The sequence below is a fragment of the Oryctolagus cuniculus genome, chromosome 8 (assembly GCF_051225735.1).
Source record: "Oryctolagus cuniculus isolate XC-2025 breed Fujian yellow rabbit chromosome 8, ASM5122573v1, whole genome shotgun sequence".
NCBI classification, from domain to species: domain Eukaryota; kingdom Metazoa; phylum Chordata; class Mammalia; order Lagomorpha; family Leporidae; genus Oryctolagus; species Oryctolagus cuniculus.
This window is the reverse complement of record NC_142874.1, coordinates 18289346-18312696: the sequence shown is the minus strand read 5'-3', so window position 1 is coordinate 18312696 and position 23351 is coordinate 18289346. Positions and strand designations below refer to the sequence as shown.

Sequence of the window (23351 nt, the reverse complement as noted above, 5' to 3'; positions counted from 1 at the left end):
GCGGGAGCAAGTGGCCGCCCGCCCGGAGGACGCTGGCGTTTACGCGTGGCGGAGCGGAAGAGCTTGGCTTCTCGTGCGCGCCTTCGAAAACTGCCTGCTGTTGGCTGAGGGGGCCCCGCGGAACCTCCCCTCCCGTGTCCGCGGCCCGCGCCGAGCTCGCCGGCCCGAGCCAGCGAGGGCGAGGTGGGAAGCGCGCTCGACCCGCGCCCCGCGCCCCGCGCCCCGAGCCCGGAGCCGCCCCCCGAGCGAGCGCCCATGGCGACGCGGGTGCTGACCGTGAGCGCCCGCCTGGGACCCGTGCCTCAGCCGCCGGCCCCGCAGGACGAGCCCGTGTTCGCTCAGCTCAAGCCGGTGCTGGGCGCCGCGAACCGGGCCCGCGACGCGCGCTCTGCCCCGGCGAGGAGCTGAAGCATTCGCACCACCACCCGCCCCCGCAGCCCCCGCAGCCCCCGCAGCCGGCGCCGCCGCCCGCCGCGGGCCCGCGGCTGCCCCGGAGGAGCTGGTCCAGACAAGATGTGAAAGGAAAAGTGCCTGACACCTCCGCTTCCTCCAGTTCCGATAATTCCAGAGCATAAAAAGTGTAGACGAGACAGTGCCTCAGTGGCACTGACGGTGAAGGGCTGCCTTACACTATCAACACGAACGTCTTCCTCCCTGACAGCACTCACCTGAGCACTGGCCTCTGCAAGTCCCAGAGACCGTGCATAACACACATCAAGACAGCGCCGGTTAGCATTTTCAGCCACCAGAGTGAAACGGCCGCCCCTCCTCCGGCCCCGACCCAGGCCCTCCCCGAGTTCACCAGTATTTTCAGCTCCCAGCAGGCCGCAGCTCCAGAGGTGAACAATATCTTCATCAAACAAGAACTTCCGACACCAGATCTTCGTCTTTCTGTCCGTCCCCAGCAGGGCCACCTGTACCAGCTGCTGAACACACCGGATCTAGATGTGCCCAGTTCTACAAACCAGACAGCAGTGATGGACACGCTCAATGTTTCTATGTCCGCCGCCATGGCAGGCCTGAACACACACACCTCTGCCGTTCCACAGACTGCAACGAAGCAATTCCAGGGCATGCCCCCTTGCACATACACAATGCCAAGCCAGTTTCTGCCACAACAGGCCACTTACTTTCCCCCATCACCACCGAGCTCAGAGCCTGGAAGTCCCGATAGACAAGCAGAGATGCTCCAGAATTTAACCTCACCGCCATCCTATGCTGCTACCAGTGCTTCCAAGCTGGCAATTCACAATCCAAATGTACCTGCCACCCTGCCAGTCAATTCGCAAAACATCCAACCTGTCAGTTACAATAGAAGGAGTAACCCCGACCTGGAGAAACGCCGCATCCCATCCACTACTGCGATTATCCTGGCTGCACAAAAGTTTATACAAAAGCTCACCTGAGGACTCATACTGGTGAGAAGCCGGACAAGTGCACCTGGGAAGGCTGCGACTGGAGGTTCGCGCGCTCCCACGAGCTGACTCGCCACTACCGGAAGCACACGGGCGCCAAGCCCTTCCAGTGCGGGGTGTGCAACCGCAGCTTCTCACGCTCGGACCACCTGGCCCTGCGCATGAAGCGGCACCAGAGCTGAGCGCCGCCGCCAGCCGCCAGCCGCCAGCCGCCCCACGCTCCGCAGCCCTCCTGGCTTCATCTCCTGACAGGCAGCCGCATGCGGGTGGGGCGGGGGCGCCACCACTTAACGGGACAGTGTTTAGTAAACAAGTCAGCAGGCAGGCGCCGGAAGAAGGATGGATAGACTGTGTGTCAAGATTTTACTTGAGGTCGAGTAGGTTTTTTGAGGATAGATGATACCCGATAGGTGCGCAGCAGTACCTGGCAATTCACAAATAATAGCCATTGAACAAATGTGTTTTGGGTTTTTTTTTTATATATGAGTTGCCTATATTTGCTATTCAAGATTTTGTAAATATGCAAATCAGCTTTATAGGTTTATTACAAGCTTTTTAGGATTCTTTTGGGGGAAAACCATATTTCTTTCTGGAAATAACCATGAGTGCATTCTCAGAATTTGTGGTAAGATGCCTTCCAACACCACCAAATTCATTCCTTTAAGGGGAAGGAATAGTAATCATTCAATGAACTTTAAAAGCAAATTCCATGCACTGATTAAAATAGGAGTGTTTATTTTAAATAAAACAGACGTTTTATATGAATTGTAAACTGAAGCGCTTAAAGATAGTTAAATATACGAAAGTTAAACCTCTTACAATAAGCTAAACACAGTATCGTTTTTAAGAAGGACTGTAGTTTTCACATATGGCAATGTTGAATTGATGACGTTTTCTTATACCCAGATGTTTGCTCGTTCAGTACTGTCGGATAAATGACAATTTATGTGGGTTTTGCATGTAATGTACAGTGAGACACAGTAATTTCATCTAAATTACAGTGCAGTTCAGTTGATCTTTTTTTTTTTTTTTTTTTTTTTTACAGGCAGAGTGGACAGTGAGAGAGAGAGACAGAGAGAAAGGTCTTCCTTTTCCGTTGCTTCACCCTCCAATGGCCGCCGTGGCCAGCGCGCTGCGGCCGGCGCACCGCGCTGATCCGATGGCAGGAGCCTGGAGCCAGGTGCTTTTCCTGGTCTCCCATGCGGGTGCAGGGCCCAAGCACCTGGGCCATCCTCCACTGCACTCCCTGGCCACAGCAGAGAGCTGGCCTGGAAGAGGGGCAACCAGGACAGAATCTGGGGCCCCGACCGGGACTAGAACCCGGTGTGCTGGCGCCGCTAGGCGGAGGATTAGCCTAGTGAGCCGCGGCGCCGGCCTTCAGTTGATCTGTTCATACTGACTCAGTGTCTGCCTTTAAATAGAAATGCTATGTTGAAGAGGTGAGGCAGCAAGTGCTACACATATGCAATATGAAACGGTAATGTGATGCTGATGCTGCTAACCGAAGGGCAGAATCCATAAGCAAAATGCCAAAAGGGGTCTTAATTGAAATGAAAATTTAATTTTGTTTTAAAAATATTGTTTATCTTTATTTATTTTGTGGCAATATAGTACGTTTTTTTAGAAAACAATTTTCATAACTTGATAAATTATAGTTTTGTTTGTTAGAAGAGTTGCTCTTAAAATGTGTAAATAGATGACAAACGGTGTAAATAATTTTGTAAGAGGCTTCAAAATGTTTATACGTGGAAACATTACCTACATAAAAAGCATAAGTTGGTTGTTGTTTTGCTTCTTTTTCCCTCTTATTTTTGTATTGTGGTCATTTCCTATGCAAATAATGGAGCAAACGGCTGTATAGTTGTAGAATTTTTTGAGAGAATGAGATGTTTATATATTAACGACAATTTTTTTGGAAAATAAAAAGTACCTAAAAGAAAAAAAAAAGAAATATTAATTGCCAGCAGAATTTGCATCCCAGAAGTGAGCATTTCTATAAATGAGGGTGTGTCTTTTTCTCCCCTCCAGAGAACTGGTTCTTGAGCATTCACTAGCACACCACAGGGCTTGGCATACCTAGAACCGAAAAACGTAGACACATGTAACCCACATCCTCATCAGCATTGTCATCAACCAATAGCAAAATATAGGCCTAGTAGCACTCAAATACATTTTTAAAAATAATATATTTTCTTTTTAAAGCTGTTTCATGGTCATCTGTAAGGATATTTTGAATATTTTCTGTAAGCAGATCTGGATCCAGGTTATTTTTAAAGTCAAAAGCAGTGATTTTCAAATGTTAGCATGTCATCAGAAATACTCAGAGGGCTTATTGAATCACATTGCTAATCTGACCTTAGAATTTCTGATTTAGTGGGTTTGAAATGGGTCCTAGAAATTTATATCTCTAACAAGTTCCCACGTGAGGCTCATCCTGCTGGCTTAAAGATATATAGAATAGTACAAAATATAGGAAAGAATTAGTAGGAAGTTTAGAGGATTGCACTGACAAGTATTAAATGAACCCATGTAAATTTAGTGAATTAGAGTTGTCTCTTGTTGTCCATGGGGGATTGGTCTTAGTACTCCTGCAGATACCGAAATCTGCAGATGCTCAATCCTTTATATGATTGGAATAGTATTTGCATATTACCTATGTGCCTTCTCCTATATAATTTGACTCCTATATACTGAAACCATCTCTAAATTACTTAAAATACTTAATACAAAGTAAATTCTGTATAAATATTATTGTATTCTTTAGGGAATAATAACAAGGAAAAAGTCTGAATATATTCTGATGTGATTTTTTTCTGAATATTTCCATCCACAATTTGTCTAATCCACAAAGACAGTACCTGTGCAAACTCCATTTCTGCTTCTGTGTCTCTCTTCACTTCTCTTTCCACTGCCAAATGGTCTCTATTTTGCTCATAGCTTCTCTCCCTCCTATGGTGTCCATAATCTCAGGGTTATCCTACCAGAGGAGTGAAGGAGCTGGAGTATTTACACAGCTACTTCCAATGATTATTGGTGGGAATGAAGGGCTAGGAGAGGAACATTAAATCTCTGGCATATGGAGTCCGGCCACCCCATGCCAGAGAAAACCTTTAGATTGTTGGAAGTCAGCCATTGTAGTGAACTACAATGATAAGGCAGAGAGGAGATGGGCCAGGTACTGACAGTGATTGTTGCAAACTTTCTTTCCCTGTATGATTATGCCTAAGCATTTCACTGGCCCAGAACTTTGGAATTCCAGGAGATAACATAACTCTACTTTTTTCCTTTAATTATTTGACTGTCAATAATCAAACCCAACAACAGAAAGTTCAGGCACATAAGAAACATTAGCAATAATATAATTGCTAACCTCCTGTAGCCCACCACAAAATCCAAAGGTACAAAATAAAAATCATTTTATTCACTGCTGTGTGGTAATATTTTCTGCTTGCTTGCACTCCACTCAAAATTCCCCCTTGACCTACATTCACTCACACTGTGAACTTACTGACAGAAAGTTTGCTCTGTTACTAATTCTTAAATCTCTAGCATTTAGAACAGTATTGGGCAAATAGTTGGCAGTCAGTGTTTCTTGAATGAATTAACTAAACTGACAATACTAGTTTTGATCCATGGAATTATAAAGTCTATTTTCAGAATCTCACAGTGTTATTCTTGCCATTTAGTTCCAAAACAGAGCATATTAACTATAGCAGATAGGGACTGACTGCTCTGCTAAATTCAAGGATCATTGCTGACACTTGAGAATATTTCTATTTCTCAGTCAAAGCTGTGTTGTGTATTTTACTAGTTAGGAATTGTGTAACTTTGATACTACCATTACTACTTTTAGGAGAAAACAGAAAATATATCAAGAAAATCTTTTATTTCCTGAACAGCTAGTGGTATCCGTTACTAGTGCCCTTGACACAGGAGTAACACATTCAGAGCCTAAGAGCCTAACCACAGTCCAGGGACAATGAGCCATGCTGAGTTTCAGTTTGTCCATTTATTTACAGGTGTTTATTTATTTGTGTTTTGTCTTGTTCTCTCATTAAATTGTCAACACTTGAGAAGCTGACAATTTAATGAGTATCATCTGCTTCTTTCGTGATTTTCCAAAGTATCCAGTAGAGCGCCAGGCACATCAAGGATGGTCAGTACACCATGGCTGATAAGCAGCATTGCCCAGCTGAGCGGGTGGAACAGCCCTAAGCAAACACTGACTACCAGAATTTCTTGAGTCTTGAAAGTCAGCTGTGTCTAAACCTGGTAAACAGGCTGCTCTGGCCACACCAGTGCCAGGAAACATAGCAGTTCTGCAGCCGCTGAGTTTTTTTTTTTTTTTTAAGTCATATCCAACATCAAGTAAACTTAAAAATCACCTTCATTTTCCACTTTTATGGAACTGGCAGGTAATAAACAGGAACTCTAAGGTATGCTCAAGGCTCAGTAATTGATTGCATAAGAGCACTCATTCTAATTACGGGCACTGAGAGACTTCAGCTACTGAGAACACAGCTGCATTCTGGGAGTGCCTCATAGTTAGCCTACGTTAGGTTTCAGTGAAAACTTGAACTCAAACACGTGAAATATTGGTTTTCTTCGTGTTTTAGGATTTCCCTTTCTTATGAGTAAAATCACAAGCAAATGTGGGGAGTAAAATAAAAACGAGGAACTAACTCATTAAGAATAACTCTCGACTTGTGATTGGATAGGTCAGGAGCTAGGAGGAAGAATTCAATTTTCAGCAGCTCTGCTTGGTTCCTGCAGCCGGCCATGTGTTTTATTCAGCTGGGCCTTGATCTGCAGCCGTCCCTGTTTACTATGTGACAGACAGCTGTTCCTTCCCAGCCCTCCACAATCATTTCTGCACCTCACATGCCACCCCTATGTAAAATGAGGCACTGGTGGAAACTGTAGCTCAACATGAGTGGTCATCTTTGCCTGGAAGGCTCAACATCTAACCAGGACTGAGCATAAAAAACCTCCCAAGGGACAGATCAAAAAGGCAGGCAGAAAAGAAATTCTTGACAACATGAGCCTACCAAGAAACAAAGCTTATGGCACGTCAGTAGAAATCTACTTGTACTTTTTATCATATTTGGTTCTATTTTCAGCTGGCAGAGCTTTCTCTTCACCCACTGGCCTCCTGAAATAATCACAGCAGAGTGAACCTCAGGGAGCCTCATGACTGACAGTTCCCTGCTAAAGCATACCCAGGACAGCTGGCTCTGAAATGCTGTGGCACCCGACGTGTGACTGCTCTTGTAAGATGCCCAGTCCTCATGGTCAGGCCCAGCAGTGTCTCCGCTAGACTGCTATTTAATACTTTCAGTGCATGTGTGTATGTGTTCATACCATGTTCTAGTTTCACACAACGTTCTAGTTTGCTTTCCTTTTTCCAGGTTCTGTTTCTGAAAGGCAATGCTTAAAATAAAGTGGGAAGAATTATAGAGCCCAAAACACAGAACTTCACCTTTTTTTTCCCTTAGATGACTTATTTGATCATTTTGAATGAAAAAGAACCTCGTTGGCGATCTGTCAGAGACTGTAGAGGAAATGCCTGCTACAACCGGGGGGTTGGGTAGTGACTGCCTCCACCCTGTTCTCTGATTTTTATGTGCTGGGCAAATGCTTTTGAAATATTTTTCTAACACACTGAAGAACTCAGGAGCATCTGAACCATACATTCATACAGATAATGGCTAATGCAGTTGGTATCTTTTCCATTCAAACAGGAAGTGAATAGAAGAACAACTGCACAGGACTGGAAAGGAGAGAAATCCATTCATTCAAGCGGTAAGGGAGTCTGCATGTGATTACATGGCTGAGCTGCAGTTTCCATTATGGGTTCCATTTTCAAGGCTTTGTCATTGATGCCAAGCCTGACATTATTGACTTTAAGCTTGGAGGAAATGTTCCCAAGAATTTTCTAAAATTTTCATTTTAGAAATTGACTTTAGAGGTGACAAAACTAATAGAAAAAAATGAAAAGCATAGGGATAATATTGCATTTCAACAAATGCATTTACCATATCTCTTCTCATTAGCATACTATGGGCACGTAGGCCACAGCATGGGTATGTAAGTTCAGCAATAGCTACCCAAGGGGAATGCAGAACAAACCCTGCTATAAGGATCTCCAAACCCAAAACTGTTTTATGCTGGTGAAACCTATGAAAATAAAATCTGAGGGCAGCTTTGCAGAGTGAAAGGAGTTTTGTTTTATTTTTTCAATCCAACTAACCTGACAGAGATGTGGGACAGAGAAGGGGAATATTGCCCCTCACTGCTGATTGCAGACCTGCAACGAAGAAGCTTAGACGGTAGCTGTGGACTGTTGATGACAGTCTCAGATGATTTCACCACTAGTTGCAGAGATCAGTTGCCTCATTCTGTAGTGATATGACTTCTTATTCTCTCTAGATAGCACTGTCTTGGACAATTATGCAGTTGAAAATAATGGCTAAAATAATCTAGAGAGCATTGACAACACAACAGATATTTTAAAATACACCTTCTGTCATCCTGAGGAGTACATAACAATACCAGAGTCAACTACCTGAGGTTATCACTCCCATTACATGGATGAAGAATCTGCAAAACAGATAAATTGGCCAAGCTGTACTACCACTACTGCCTGAAAGGCTTTGGAACGCCATTTGACTGACACTATGCACTTTACACTTCACCAGGCAGCTTTTCAATCACTTCTCCATCTTGAAAAGGGGACTATGTAGATGCCTTGTTCTGTCACGTATGAGAAGGCTAGGTCTGCATTCCCCTGGAGTGCATCATTTTAAAATAATGCGGTAGAGACTACTTTTTCCAGTTAAAAGCAATAACTAAAATATTAAAAATGGAAACAGCAGACATCGATGTACTGAAACAGTTGTGGAGTGGGCATTTGGTGTAGCAGTTAAGACACTTCTTAGGATACCCACATCCCAGAAGGGATTATGTGGGTTCAAGTTCTGGCTACCCTACTTTTTTTTCTTTTTTTAAAGATTTATTATTTATTTACTTGAGAGGCGGAGTTACAGGGAAGGGGAGAGACAGAGAGAGAGGTCTTCATCTGCTGGTTCACTCCCCAGATGGCCACAATGACCAGAGCTGGGCTGATCTGAAGCCAAGAACCAGGCACTTCCTTCTGGCCTTCCACATGGCCCAAGCCATGTGAGGGGCCCAAGCACTTGGACCATCTTCTACTGCTTTCCCAGGCCACAGCAGAGTGCTGGATCAGAAGTGGAGCTGCTGGGACTCGAACTGGTGTCCTTATGGGGTGCTGGCACTGAGGCAGATGTGTAACCTACTATGCCACAGCATCAGCCCCCATATTTTATTTCTTTTAGCTCTAGAGGGAGAGATAGAGACAGAGACCTAATTTTGATTCTAGCTTCTTGCTAGTGTGCACATTGTGAAGACAGTGGATGCTGGCTCAAGTATTTGGGTCACTGCCACCTCTGTGGGAGACCCAGATTGAGTTCCTGGCTCCTGAGAGATCCTGGGGATCTCTCTCTTTCTTTCTGCCAATCAATCAGCCAGTGAACAAATAAATAAAAATAATTGCTCATTTAGCTATGGAGACATTTCTGTTGACAGAGTGAATGTTTTGAGGTATGCAAAGAGCCCCTTAATTTAAGTAACTCTTTCTGGGATTAGTCCCTAAAGTGAGAATGCTCCTGGTAAAGCTCCATTTGTTTGATAATGAGATTATCAAATACACTGAAAACTGGTTTACTGCCAAATCACAAACTGGAATCAAGAAGCAGATACAGGGGGCAGCACAGTTTTGATCACTTGCAGCTGAACAGTAAAGAACACTGGGCTAAAAGTCAACACCAAGGCAGTAAGATCTCATCTTGGCTTTCCACTGTCCAATTTCTTAAGCCTAGTGCTATGCACTAAATAATCATTAGTTCCATTAAACTATAAATTTCCATGATACATTCAACATAATCACTTGGTGTATAAAGTTTTTGGCTAGAGACCATCTTTCAATAGTATTTTTTTTTAAAGTGCAACTTGAAGAAATGATCACTGATATCTTGATTACATCCACGTGTTCCAACATTTTTCAGTAGTACTACATGGTCTACCTCAAATCAGTGGCCTTCTCTCTTGTGTTTTAGTCTAGCCAAAACTAGATATAATACAACGTAGCATGGAAACCACTCTAAAGTTAATGAACTGGCTGTCAAGGCTACATGTGAAGAAGACCCCGCTATTACCCCTCTCTGCTTCCCACATATTCACCAGTTAAAAATAATACTGGTTTCATAAGTGAGGGGGACATCCCATAAAATACTTGGCTTCTGCATTGTTCAAAAATGCTAGGGCCAAATAAAGGTTGAAAGAACTGCTGCAAATTAAATGAGAATAAAGAGTCTTCAAATATATGCTGCTGGGTTGCCTGATGGACTGGAGGAAAATTGCTTTAAAAGCACACAATTGTGATAAATTGTAAAACTTAAATATGCATTACAGACTAGGTAGTAGTTAAAAATCAATTATAAATTTCATGAGGTTATTTCTGCACTTAAATTATGTAAGAAAATTCCTTATGTTTAGCAACCACACATATAAGTATTTAGGGATAAAGGGGCATGGCACCTCTCTTAAAGATTTATTTATTTATTTGAAAAATAGTATTAGAGAGAGATCCTCCATCCACCAGTTTATTTCCAAAATAGCCAAAGTGGCTAGGGCTGGGCAAAGCCAAACCCAGAATCTGGATCTCCTAGAGGGTGGCAGAGGCCCAAGTACTTGGGCCATCTTTTGCTGATTTCCCAGGCACATTAGCAGGGAGCTGAATTGGAAGTGGAGCAACCAGGACTGCAACAGGTGCTCACATGGGATGCCAGCATTGCACGTGGCAGCTTAACCTGCTATGCCACCAGGCCCCATAACGTCTCTTACACAAAGCACTCTCTAATAGTTTAGATAAAAAATTAATGTGTACATTTATATAGAGAGACATTTGTACCTATTCTGTGGTGTCTCTGTGTGTGTGTTGAGAAAGAGAGAGAGAGAGAAAGAGAGAAAGGGGGAAAGACATTGTTATAAAAAAATTTAAAAAATTCATGAACTATTGGTACATCTGTGCAACAGGTATATGAGAGTGTCTTAATCAGCCATGTAGCTTTTCTCTAAATTTGAAATTATTTTTAAATATAGTTACTGAAAACCTTGACTCAGGACAAAATTTTATAACATGTTATTAAATGGCTATGGGTAAATGCCTACTGTCTTATATATCTAATAAGTGTATCTTCCCAATATATAACCCACTTTCAGTGAATAATTTCATCCTGTGCCTTTGAGTTGCTCCTCTCTCCACTCCCTTTTGCTCTGATTCTGAATAATTTCCTACTCTAGCCATGTGATAGCGATTGTGTCCTTATGCAACATGGATATAGCTGATTGACCAATGGGTAAGCACTTGATTGAGAATGGACCAATCTAAGAATTTCCCTCTGCTTTTTACACTGGATCATAAAGGAAACCCAGACCAACTACTCTTTGGTGATTGTCCTAATTTTCATCTCCCCAAAACAGACTCTGATAAAAGAATTTGGGCACAAGTCTTTTATCTGGGAACTGATAGCTGGAAGCATGAGGATAGAGTGTGGCAGACAGGAAATAGGAAAGCAACAATGGTCCTCATTCCTTCCAGGGACTCTAAGAGCCTGTAGAATCTATCTCCCCAAGTTAAGGGGAAGTGAAAGTTAAGAGGAAAGTGAAGTGTTTATCCACTCCTTCCCAGCCCTCTGTGCCTGGGAGTTATTTCTGTGCTATAAACTGCCTGGTACTTTTGTCCTGCCCTATCTGCTTTCCCAACTCACTCCACAACCAGAGAAAGTCCTTTGGCAAAAAGTAGCAGGTGCATGAGGTGGGTAGCCTGGGCCAAACAGGAAAAGAATTCCCCAACTGTATTGACCTCAGGAGTTGGCCAAGAACAGTGTCCAGTACAGTGGGTAACAGTGAAAGATTTAGGGAGTTGGCAGTAGGCTGTGCTTCCGACCAGGTGGAGGAATCTGAAAGAGAAGGAAATGAGCTGGCAGAGCGAGAGGCAGAGACGTGAGATGCTGACAGCACCTGAGGCCTGGCTCCAACTATTCTTGAGGCCCAGGAACAGCCTTGTCTGCTCAGTCTTTTCTTGTATACAGGGATCAATGAAAACCCCTTTATGTTTCAATAAATTTGAGTTGGGTTCCTGTCCCATAACCAAAAGAAACACATTAAACTTATTATTGTCATCCAAATTCCTATGATGAGGTTCCATTATTATCACCCAAAATCTCACTATAAAAATTTGATCAGAGTAACAATCATAGTAATTTTAGCTCTATCCTCCATATTTCCTTCAGTGGAAGAGTTTTGCTTTACTTGTTTTTTTGTTTTGTTTTGTTTTGTTTTGTTTTTTGTTTTGTTTTGTTTTGTTTTTTGACAGGCAGAGTGGACAGTGAGAGAGAGAGACAGAGAGAAAGGTCTTCCTTTTCCATTGGTTCACCCTCCAATGGCCACCATGGCCAGCGCACTGTGGCCAGCGCACCGCGCTGATCCAATGGCAACAACCAGGTACTTATCCTGGTCTCCCAAGGGGTGCAGGGCCCAAGCACTTGGGCCATCCTCCACTGTACTCCAGGGCCACAGCAGAGAGCAGGCCTGGAAGAGGGGCAACTGGGACAGAATCCGGTGCCCCGACTGGGACTAGAACCCGGTGTGCCGGTGCCGCAAGGCAGAGGATTAGCCTATTGAGCCACGGCACTGGGATCTCACTCACAGAGATCTTTCATTTAGTTTTTTTTTTTTTTTTTTGCCAGAGTGTCTTGGCTTTCCATGCCTAAAATACTTCCTAGAGTCATATTTCAAGTCCTTACATGAGGATAGTAATACTATTAGATAGGAGCAGTTTAAAAATGTGGCTCTGTTTCATGAGGTTTTTACAGATCAATCCTTTCTCTTTCCTATTTAATTTATTTCTTATCTTTTTTATTTTGGCTATGCTTACAGAAAAATGGAATTGAGAGTGTAATGTTGAAAACATGAAATAACCTTAATAAACCATTCATATCAAAGCAATTATCTGAGTAAAATTTATTTTTGAAAGGCAACTCAAAAGCAGGATGTTTTCCTGAATTGTCTGTACAACTCTCAACTCTACAGTTCATTCCTGGGAAGAAAAATGACCTGAGTATCATTTTCACTGTACATTCTTTGAATAGGATGAATGACAAAAATTAATGCATCTCTCTTAGCTTATAGTTAGCCAAATGCAAGCATGATTTTTATTTTTCTCCTATATGTCCCATTTCCTAATGCAAAACATGAGAATTTCTCTTCTGGAAAATGGCATAGGTGGTATTAAATGAAGGACTTCTGGAATCACAATCAGTTGGTAGTTTATTTCATCACATATAAAACTGGACTATTATTAGTACCTGATTCACAAAGTTGTAGGAAGGATCAAAAGATTTAAATTAGTAAGCATTCAGAAAATAATTAAAGCAGAAACTTGTGTATTTTTTAAAAGTTTATTTTATTTGAAAGGCAGAGTTACAGAGACACAGAAGGAGAGAGAGAGAGAGAGAGGTCTTCCACCTGCTGATTCATTCCCCAGATGGCTGCAATGGCCAGAGGTGCGCAGATCCAAACCAGGGCCCAGGAGCCTCTTCTGGGTCTCCCACGTGGGTGCAGGGGCCCAAGGACTTGGGCCTTCTGCTGCTTTCCCAGGCCATAGCAGAGAGCTGGATGGGAATTGGAGCAGCCAGGACTCAAATCACTGCCAATACTGGATGCTGGCACTGCAGGCAGTAGCTTTACCCACTATGTCACAGCACCAGCTCTTAAAGCAGATTCTTGAAAAGAACCTCATGCACCCAGGTTCATTGGAACATTATTTACAATAGTTAAAGCTGGAAGTTAACCAAATGTCCACTGATGGATAATGGATAGGGAAAATATGGTATGTACAGGATATTTGGCCCAGTGTGTGTGTGGGGGGGGGATAAAAACTAAGGAAAAAAAGAAATGGGAGGAAATTTCCTTTAAAAAATGGTAGATTTTACATGTATTTTGTCTCGATAAATCAGGAAGGTAATGGGAAAATTGTAGATGAAAGATCTCATTTTACCTTCAAAAACCTACTTATGACAAAGAATTTCAATAGAAAATAACTATGGCTTTTCTTTCTTTTGGAAATTTTCTGATTCAAAATTATTTCCTTTTATGTGTCCTATGGTATCACATAGACATTTAATAAGCATAGGCACAAATCTCTGGATTCAAATGGGAAGAAGGAACTGACATTTTTAGGGTTGTTATAGGGGCCCTGGGTGGGTAGAAGTCCTGTGAGGCAGGAAACGCTTGAAATCTGATATCCAGGCAGGGATCAGAAGTACAAGTGCTGTGCTCACTCTGGGGTGGCAGTATAAACGGTGACAGTCAACCATTGCTTATGGAAAGCATAGCTCTTGGTCCAGCAGTAGGTCTCTGTAAACTCTCCACAGGTCTTAAAAGGAGTATAAGAGGTGGTCACTGTCAAGCACAAGAGGGAGAAATGACGTTTGCCAGACCTGTGGTATTCAAAGCTCACATGAGCTATTCTGACAGCATGGGTACTGCGCAGAGCTGCAGAGGTACTAACGAACACAATAGGACACAAGAAACACAGCAAAGGGACCTAACCATTGGAGAAGGGCCTATGAATTCCGAATACTTTGTAGTAAACTCAGTAAGATACATGCAGTGGTGACAGTAAAGAAAAGCACAACATTTTACTGAGGAATCTAGAAGAAGCTCTAAATAAATGCAGTGAAATACCTTGTTCTCACACCAGGTGTGCACCCACGGCCATTGCTCCGCTTGCTGTGCGCGCCTGCCAGTGCTCGACACGACCAGCATTCAGCAGTTGGTAGAAAGGCGGCATCTGGTGCACAGCCAAGGCTTTGAGGAAAACATGAAGGAATAGGAGTGGGAGGGACCAGCTCTGTGAAAAATGGGTGAAATGGTGAAACAAGATTGCACCATCACTTAGGACGGCAAAATCCTCATCATAAAAACCTTTAGCCCTGGGAGAGAAATTTAAAGAAACTACAGTTGATGGCAGAAAAACTCGGACTATCTGTGCCTTCACAGACCTCACATTGGCTTAGTGTGGTGGGATGGTTTATCTGTGGTAGGATGGGAAGGAAAGTCTTGCAAGATGGGAAATTAAAGGTAGACTAAGTCATGTGCAATGTCACCTGCCATCAGGTCTATGAGAAAGCAGAATAAAAATCTCATAATTACTTTCAACAGGCATTAGCTGCAAGATTGAACAAGCTCAGTTCAAGGCCCAAATCTGGACCATTGCAGCTGTTTTCTTTTCTTTTTTTAAATTTCAGGACTAGATTCAATTATCTTTATCACAAATATTTTGTATGCAACTATTCTGAAAGTGTTGGTTTAATTGGAATCATCTCTGGGCATTACATAATGTGCTTGTGTGAAAAAAAAAAAAAAAAACAAAGAAAGAACTTTGTTCTTTGATGACAAGAAATTGTTAAATTTCATACTTCCAGAATATAAAAAAGCAAAACCTTGAAAATAAAAATTTCAAAATTTCAAACTTACCACTAGAGTAATTTTACATTGATAATAATAAAGCAATTCCTTTTAAAATTCCAATTCCAAAATTTATGTAACAAAAGAATAGAGTAGAATTCAAACTGTAAGCAAAAATATTCTGGCATGATACCAGAGGGTTCAACGAAAAAGATTCTAAGTCCAATGACACATCCAAACTATAGATGGACTTAGAATTAGTAAATTACTTTTCTATCCACTAGGAAAGTGTAGGATTTTGAGAAATAGTTGCTTTAAATTTTTAACTCTGGAAAGATACAGTCACATTTATTACCTACCACCACCTTTATCATACATTTGGATATGTTTATGTGGTATCAACCATATATGATGCTTGTTTATTATGTTAATTTATTTTTAAAAAACAAAATGGCTAATATAAATTAGAAAAATTTGTAATTTGAAAGTGCAAATTAAAACAATGCAATATGATTTTGGACCATCCTATTGGCATTTAAAAAATGATAGTACAGGGGCCGGTGCCATGGTTCACTTGGTTAATCCTCTGCCTGTGGCACCGGCATCCCATATGGGCACCCGGTTCTAGTCCCGGTTGCTCTTCTTCCAGTCCAGCTCTCTGCTGTGGCCCAGGAGGGCAGTGGAGGATGGCCCAAGTGCTTGGGCCACTGCACCTGCATGGGGAGACCAGGAGAAGCACCTGGCTCCTGGCTTCAGATTGGTGCAGCGCCAGCTGTGGCGGCCATTTGGGGAATAAACCAACACAAGGAAGACCTTTCTCTCTGTCTCTCTCTCACTGTCTATAACTACCTGTCAAATAAAAAAAATTGACAGTACAGGTGCCAATGAATAGAAAATATGGTATATATACACTGTGGAATACTATTCGGCCATAAAAAAAGAATGAAATTCTGTCTTTTGTAACAAAATGGATGCAACTGGAAACCATTGTATTTAGTGAAATAAGCCAGACCCAAAAAGACAAATATCATGTTCTCCCTGATCTGTGGCAACTAACAGAGTTCAAAAAAATGTAATGTATGTGAGTGAAATTGACATTTTGAGATTTGATTATTGTTTACAGTCCTTGTCTCTACTGTTGAGGAACAGTGTTTTTTGTTTTTTTTCTTACTATTTGTTGAATTCTTTATTTAGTGGAGCTTATGATTATAAAATAAACTTAATGTATGTAATTGTAAACATTAAAATAAAGAATAAGAAAGGAAGGAGAAAGGAGGGCGGGACTATGGGTGGAAGGGTGGGAAGTAGCACTGTGTTCCTAAATTTGTATACATGAAATATACAAAAGTTGTTCACCTTATTATATTAACAAATTTTACAAAGAAACCAGGAGGATTTCAAAATCTAGGAATATTATGAATATCATACAACCCAAATATCTTTCTGCTGCAAAATGCCCACAAACATCAGATTAAAAATAAATTTATTTTGTTACTGCTGGGGGAAAGAATGAGGAAGGGGGAAGGGAAGAAGGACAGGGGAGGAACGGAGGAGGATGAGGGAAGGAGGAAAACAGAGCAAATGAATTTGTGAGTTGAAGCTTCAACAGCCTCAGAGGAGTTCATTAATATCATAAATCAAGGGGCACTTTTATTTGACACATAATAACTATGCATGCTATGGACACTTTAATATATGTATGCAATGTGTTCTGATCAGAATAAGTGATCTATCTATCATTTCAAGCATTTATCATTTCTATTTATTGGGAATATTCAAAATCCCTGCTACTAGTTATTTTAAAATACAGTTATTTTCAACCATAGTTATCTTATTGTACTATAGAACATTAGAAGTTATTCCTTATATCCTACTGCACCCTAGTACCTGTTAACCACCCTCCCTCTGTGCCACCTTCCTCCTGTCACCCTTCCCTTATAACCACTTTTCTACTATTTACTTGCATGAAAGCAAAATTTTTAGATACCACACACAAGCAAGAACATGCAGTATTTATCTTTCAGTGTCGGACACACTATGTCATCTATGTTGCTGAGAATGGCAGGATTTCATTGTGTTTATGGCTGAATGGTATTCCATTATGTGTATGTTTGTATCACATTTTACATTTTCAAAAACAGCTTTATTCATTTATTTGAGATTCAGAGAAAAAGCAAGAGAGATGAACAGACAGAAGAGAGAGTTCCCATCTGCTGGCTTACTCCCCAAACGCCTACAATGGCTGGGACTGGGTCAAGATAGAAGCTGGCAGCTGGGAGCTCAATCCAATTCTCCCCCATGGGAGACTGAAACCAAATTATTTGAGCCATCACCTCTGTCTCCCAGAGTTTTCTTTGGTGAGAAACTGGAGTCAGGAACCAGAGTCAGAATTGAACCCCAGCATGATGTGGGATGCAGGCTTCTTAATCACTTAGGCCAAACATTCTCTCTGTTACCATTTTTTTAATAATCCACTCATCCATCAACAAACACATAAGTTTATTCCATATCTAGGTTTTTCCTAATTGTGCCACAATAAACGTGGGAGTACAGATGTCTTTTTGACATACTGATTTCCTTTCTTTTCGACATATACCCAGCAGTGGAATTGCTAGATTATACGGTTGTTTAAATTTTAGGTTTTTTTTTTTAATTTTAACACCTAAATTTTAGGTGTTTTTTTTTAATTTCCATACTGTTTTCTAGAATGACTGTACTAATGTACATTCACTCCCAACAGTGTATGAGAGTTCCAGGGACCTCTTTTACATGTATGACATAGATTGAAAAGTTTCAAAATTCAAGTCTTATAAAAGACAGGTAGGGAAAGACTTATTTTCAAAACTTTATTTTAACTACTCTCTAAAAGCAGTAATTGTTATCAGTTTCTTTTTTTTTTTTTTTTTTTTTTTTGACAGGCAGAGTGGACAGTGAGAGAGAGAGAGAGGGAGCGAGAAAGGTCTTCCTTTTTGCCGTGGGTTCACCCTCAATGACTGCCGCAGCCGGCGTGCTGTGGCCGGCGCACCGCGCTGATCTGATGGCAGGAGCCAGGTGCTTCTCCTGGTCTCCCATGCGGGTGCAGGACCCAAGCACCTGGGCCATCCTCCACTGCACTCCCTGGCCACAGCAGAGAGCTGGCCTGGAAGAGGGGCAACTGGGACAGAATCCGGTGCCCCGACTGGGACTAGAACCCGGTGTGCTGGCGCTGCAAGGCGGATTAGCCTATTGAGCCACGGCGCTGGCCATATCAGTTTCTTATGTATTCTTAAAGTCTACGTTTATTGTTGCATATATGTTAAACTGTTAAAACTTCATATGACAGCACAATATACACTGTTATACACTTTGCTTTCTTTATTAAAATAAATTATTCCACTCCTACATACAGAAATGTTTCTCATTGTTTTTTTATAAACAATACACAGTACTTTCTTTAATGGTTGAACCATAATTACTTACCCAATAGACAATAGGAAGGTCTTTAGATTGTTGCCTATCTTTATTTTAAAGAAAGTTTCAACTGGTAACATTGAACATAGTTTATTATGCACTTACTGTTTTCTGAAGAAAACAAAATCCTAAGAAGTAGAATAGCTATGTAGAGAAATACAGTAATTAGATTCACTTGGCAGAGTGGTTAAGAAACCTGCAGCACATATCAAAGTGCTTAGATTTGAGTTCAGCTCTCCTCCTAATTCCAACTCCTGCTAACACACACCCTGGGAGGTAGCAGGTGATGGGTCAGGAGCGTGGACCCTCCCATCCACTTGGGAGATTTGGATTATACTGGGTCCCCAGCTCCCAGGCATTTGAGGAGTGAAACAAGGATGGGAAATTCTCTCGCTCTCTCGCTTTCTGTCTCCCCCAACCCCATGCTCTCTCTTAAATAAAGAAATAAAGAATTTTAAAATTTCCTTGGCTGTTTTATCAAGCCAATCTCTACACCTACTATCTGTGGGGGAGACTATAACCACAAACTCATACTCTGAACATTGTTATGAAATTTTTGCATCTTTGCCAATTTAAGAATGGAAAAATATTGTCAGTAGTGCTTTAATTATAATTTTGTGAGTGACTTTGAATATCTTTTCCTAGGTTTAAGGGCCAATTGCATTTCGTTTTTCATGAGCTGCTCATATCTTTTCCTTACTTTTCAGTTGTATATCTGGGTTTTTCTTATGAATTTGGTAGAAGACTTTATGTTGTGAATTTTGGGAGCAGTATTGTACTGAGGTTTGTTAAACAACTACTTTGGACTCTTGCATCTCATATCAGAGGGCTTGTTTGGGGTGCTGGCTACTCCACTTCTGAGCCATCTTCCTGCTAATGTGTGTCCTGGAAGACAGCAGATGATGACTCAAGTACTTGAATCCCTGAACGTACATGGGAGACTCAAACTGAACTTCAGGCTTCTGGCTTCAGCCTGGCCCAATCCTGGCTATTGTGGGCATTTGTGGAGGGGACCAGTGAATGCAAGAGATTCTCTCTCTCTCTCTCTCTCTCTCAAATTAAAAACAGTGTTTTCAAAAAATCTTCAACTCAAAACCTAAATTGACTGTTCCTATTTCTAATTTTGATGACTAAGATTTTTTTCTTTGTATTTCTTAACATCTCTTCTATTCTAATGACCCTTTAATCATTATTGTGTACTTGCCCAATTAATTGTTGTGCATTTAGCCTTTTACTTCTCTTCTATTGTATTTTCTCTTTTTAGATCTCCCCTTATAACTCTTTCTAAATCTTAACCCACATTTCAACTTTATTAGAAAACACATGCTATTTTTCACTCAAAATCTCATGTACTACTTACTTGGAAGCAAAAGAAGACCACTCAATCTTGAGTTCAGTTTGGAATGATGTGATTTAAATATTTCAAATAATATGGTAGTTTCAGTCAACCTACATTATCTAATACGGTTGTAAAATTGAGTGTTTCTTTAGTTAATTCAATATAGACAATATCCAACACAAATAGACTAAACCATCTTATATACTTTTTTCAAACATAAACAATTCTTTTTCTATAATTTACTTTAGAATAGATATTCCTTTTGCATGAATTTCATTGCTCAACTTTGACTTAAAAATGTCGCCAACTGTAGAAAAACCAGAGATGAAGATGTGATTCCTCCTTTCAAGAGTGTTTAACAGATCAGGAGATCAAGTGTTTGTAAATAAGCACCCTCCCACCTCCAGACAACAAGGAAAACTAAGTTTAGCGCTTCTGTAAAGTCACTAACAAAGTGCCTTGTGAAGAGCAGGAAGTGCAAGATCATATTACAGAGAAGGGCACAGTGACATGAAAGGGTGTGTGGGTATAACGTGTGTTGTAGAAATTGTCAGCATGTTTATAACATGTTAAGTCATCCAGAGTGAACAGGAATTGTGTAACTGGGAATTTGGGGAAATCAAAGCTCGGAAGAACTTGTCTATGATCCAGTAGTACATAGTCTTAAAAACATAGAGATGAGCCAAGAATGGGTGACATATAGAAAGCCAACAAGATTAAGTCTGTGTTTGAGAAAGAAAAAGTGGCATTGAAAGTTAGGAAGGAGCACAGAAGAATGATGTTATAAAATAACCAAATTGTAAACAAAAATACTATGAATGTGTGGGTGCTCTTAAATTTCAATATGTTTACAGCAACAAGTTAAAACCAGGCAAATTTCAAATCGCTGTAAGTATATTTATTTGAGTCATGTAGTAACTTATTACTCATCTACTATTGACCATGAAAAAATGAAGCTGACATAATGCAGCTACTTTTTATTAGTTACTATCTAACCTGCTTTCTTATTCCCGGTGTTTATAAGAATATCTAAAATTATGAAATTCACAGATCTTAAAGCAAAGAGAGAGTACAGCATAGTGATGACATTTCAGATACGAACGAAATACAAGGAAGGTGACAAACAGCATTAAAATAACCATGACATCTAAAGGGAACAACCATATGATCCAGTATTTTCACTTTTGAGTAGGTATCTAAGGAGTTGAAAACAGGATTCTGATAGACACTTGCATAGCACAACCAGAATGTGGAAACAGCCCTAGATTGTCTATCAATGGAGAAATGGATAAGCAAAATTGCGGTATACATGACAGTGATTCAAAATACACCCTCATGACTACTTACTATGAGGAGGGTCCTCTGCTCCAAATGCCCACCTCCTAATGTCATCACTTTGGGGATTAAGATTTCAATATATGAATTTTGGGGGTACACATTCAGTCCATTCATTTACCAATTTATCTTTATAACATTGTGCACACAACTGATGATTTTTAGAGAGCCTCATTGTGAGAACATCAGTGTTTTCTCTAAGACCACAAAACGATCTCAGGTGGTAGGTACATTTTAGAGGGAAATCTTAAATTAAAAACTGTATGTTATCATTCCTAAAGTGAACAAACCAAGCAGGTACCTCATAAAATGGAGATGGTCACTTCTTCAGATAGGTGCCCAGGCTTGGAAAATGAGCATACTTAAGACACCCCAGAATGCAACAATTGCATGTACACTCACTTCATGAAGTCTCATCACTGCTATGACCTGATCCTCCAAAGCTCCAAACTCGTTGTATTCGACACTTCCCTACAAGTGAAGAAGGCTTTCTTTGTGTGGATGACTGATCGTATGCCAGCTCCACTTTGTGGGATAGTAAGAAGAAAAGTTGTGGGCAAGCTGATTGTTGCTGACTTCATCAATATCCTGCACTGCTGCTATAAATCAACCTTGGTACAAATCTATGCGCTAGAAGAACCTAAGATAGAAACTTGGAGAGAAGTGTACCTACAAGATTCCTTCAAACCACTTGTCTGTATTTCTCCTAATGCCAGCTTGTTTGATGCTCTCTCTTCATTAATTCTAAACAAGACCCATAGACTGCCAGTTATTGGCCTGGAAATAGGCAACACCTTGTTTGACCTCATCTACAAGTGCATACTCAAATTTATCTCTGACCTCCTCAAGCTGCAATTCATGTCCAAATCTCTGGAAGAGCTACAGAATAGCACATATACCAATATTGCTATGGTCTACACAAACACCCCCGTCTTTGTGGCTCTGGGCATCTGTGTCCAGTATTGAGTCTCAGCCCTGCCAGTGGTGGATGAGAAAGGGCTTGTGGGTCACATCTACTCCAGATTTGAAGTTAGCATTCTGGCAGCAGCAAAGATCTACAATAACCTAGATGAGTCTGTGACTAAAGCCCTGCAGCCTTGGTCACAGTACCGTGAGGCTGTCCTCAAGCGCTACCCATGTGAGATTCTGGAGACCATCATCAACAGACTGGCAGAAGCAGAGTTCACTGACTTGCAGTGGTGGACCAGATGTGACCAAGGGTATTGTATCAATACCTGACATCCTGCAGGCCCTAGTACTCACAGGAGAGATGTCATACAGAGGATATGTCCATTCACTGCCTGGCACAAGCTCTGGGAATGAGATGAAGCCTTGGGAGAATTCTGACTGTTCACTGCGAGCAGCCCCTTGCCCTTGTCCCTCGGGAGTGGTGGAGGCTCAGAGGGAAGGAGGATAATGAATGTTTGGCTGCCTTACCCTTATACATACCTGAGAAAAACTGTTGGCCTAGATGACTCAGCCCCTGTTCTCTTAGACATAGCCCCTTTCTGGGTGATCTGTGAACTCTGTCCCCATCTGGTAAACTTTGATCTCTAAGCGATCCCAGGACCTCACCCACCTTTGCCTCTGTCTCTGCCATGACTCTATCCTAAGATAATAGCACAACAGAATACTTTGTAGAGATATCCTTATTCATCCTATTTCGTGCTGTGTAGAGGGGGTTGAGTCCAGTTAGTGGCATTTCCCATCATGCAAGTGAGGATTGTGGACAGGAGGGCCCTGGGGTTCCTGTGATGTGTTCTTGTAAAGGGACTGGGTAGGCAGGAGAGGAGGGCAGGCTGGTTAGCCACAAAGTTATTGCTTTTCATGGCAAATCAGATTAACTAAGATTCTCTTCATGGCAGAAACAAACAAAACTATACATTACCAACTATATCTTATTACCAAATCAATTTGGATGTTTTAAAATCTGTGGGACATTTGGTAAAATTGGAAGAAGAGCATTAGTCACAGAATATTAATAATGTTAACACCTTAGTTTTAGTAATTGTAGCATGGTTTATAGAAGATATTACCTTTTGGAGAAACTGGTTGAAGTCCATACTTGTATGCCACAGTTCTGAAAGTCTGAAATTATTAATTTTTTGAATTAAAAAAAGTAAGTTTTAATTTCTCCATACATAACTGTAAACTTCTGAGTAAAGCATAGATTTCCCCTTTTGCAATCTCAAGCTTTGTGCAAGAAATATTGAGAAAGCACATAGTCTAGGACAGTAAACATAAAAGGGTAGTGATCTTGG

The 23351-nt window shown here is 41.2% G+C and overlaps 3 pseudogenes; all 3 read left to right on the top strand.

The window, feature by feature from the left end:
- Window positions 1-255: 255 nt before the first annotated feature.
- LOC100357119 (Krueppel-like factor 5 pseudogene) lies at window positions 256-1597 on the top strand (annotated as a pseudogene).
- Window positions 1598-14238: 12641 nt separating this feature from the next.
- LOC149124859 (fatty acid-binding protein 5 pseudogene) lies at window positions 14239-14696 on the top strand (annotated as a pseudogene).
- Window positions 14697-21399: 6703 nt separating this feature from the next.
- Window positions 21400-22507, top strand: LOC100342601 (5'-AMP-activated protein kinase subunit gamma-1 pseudogene; annotated as a pseudogene).
- The last annotated feature ends 844 nt before the right edge of the window (window positions 22508-23351 follow it).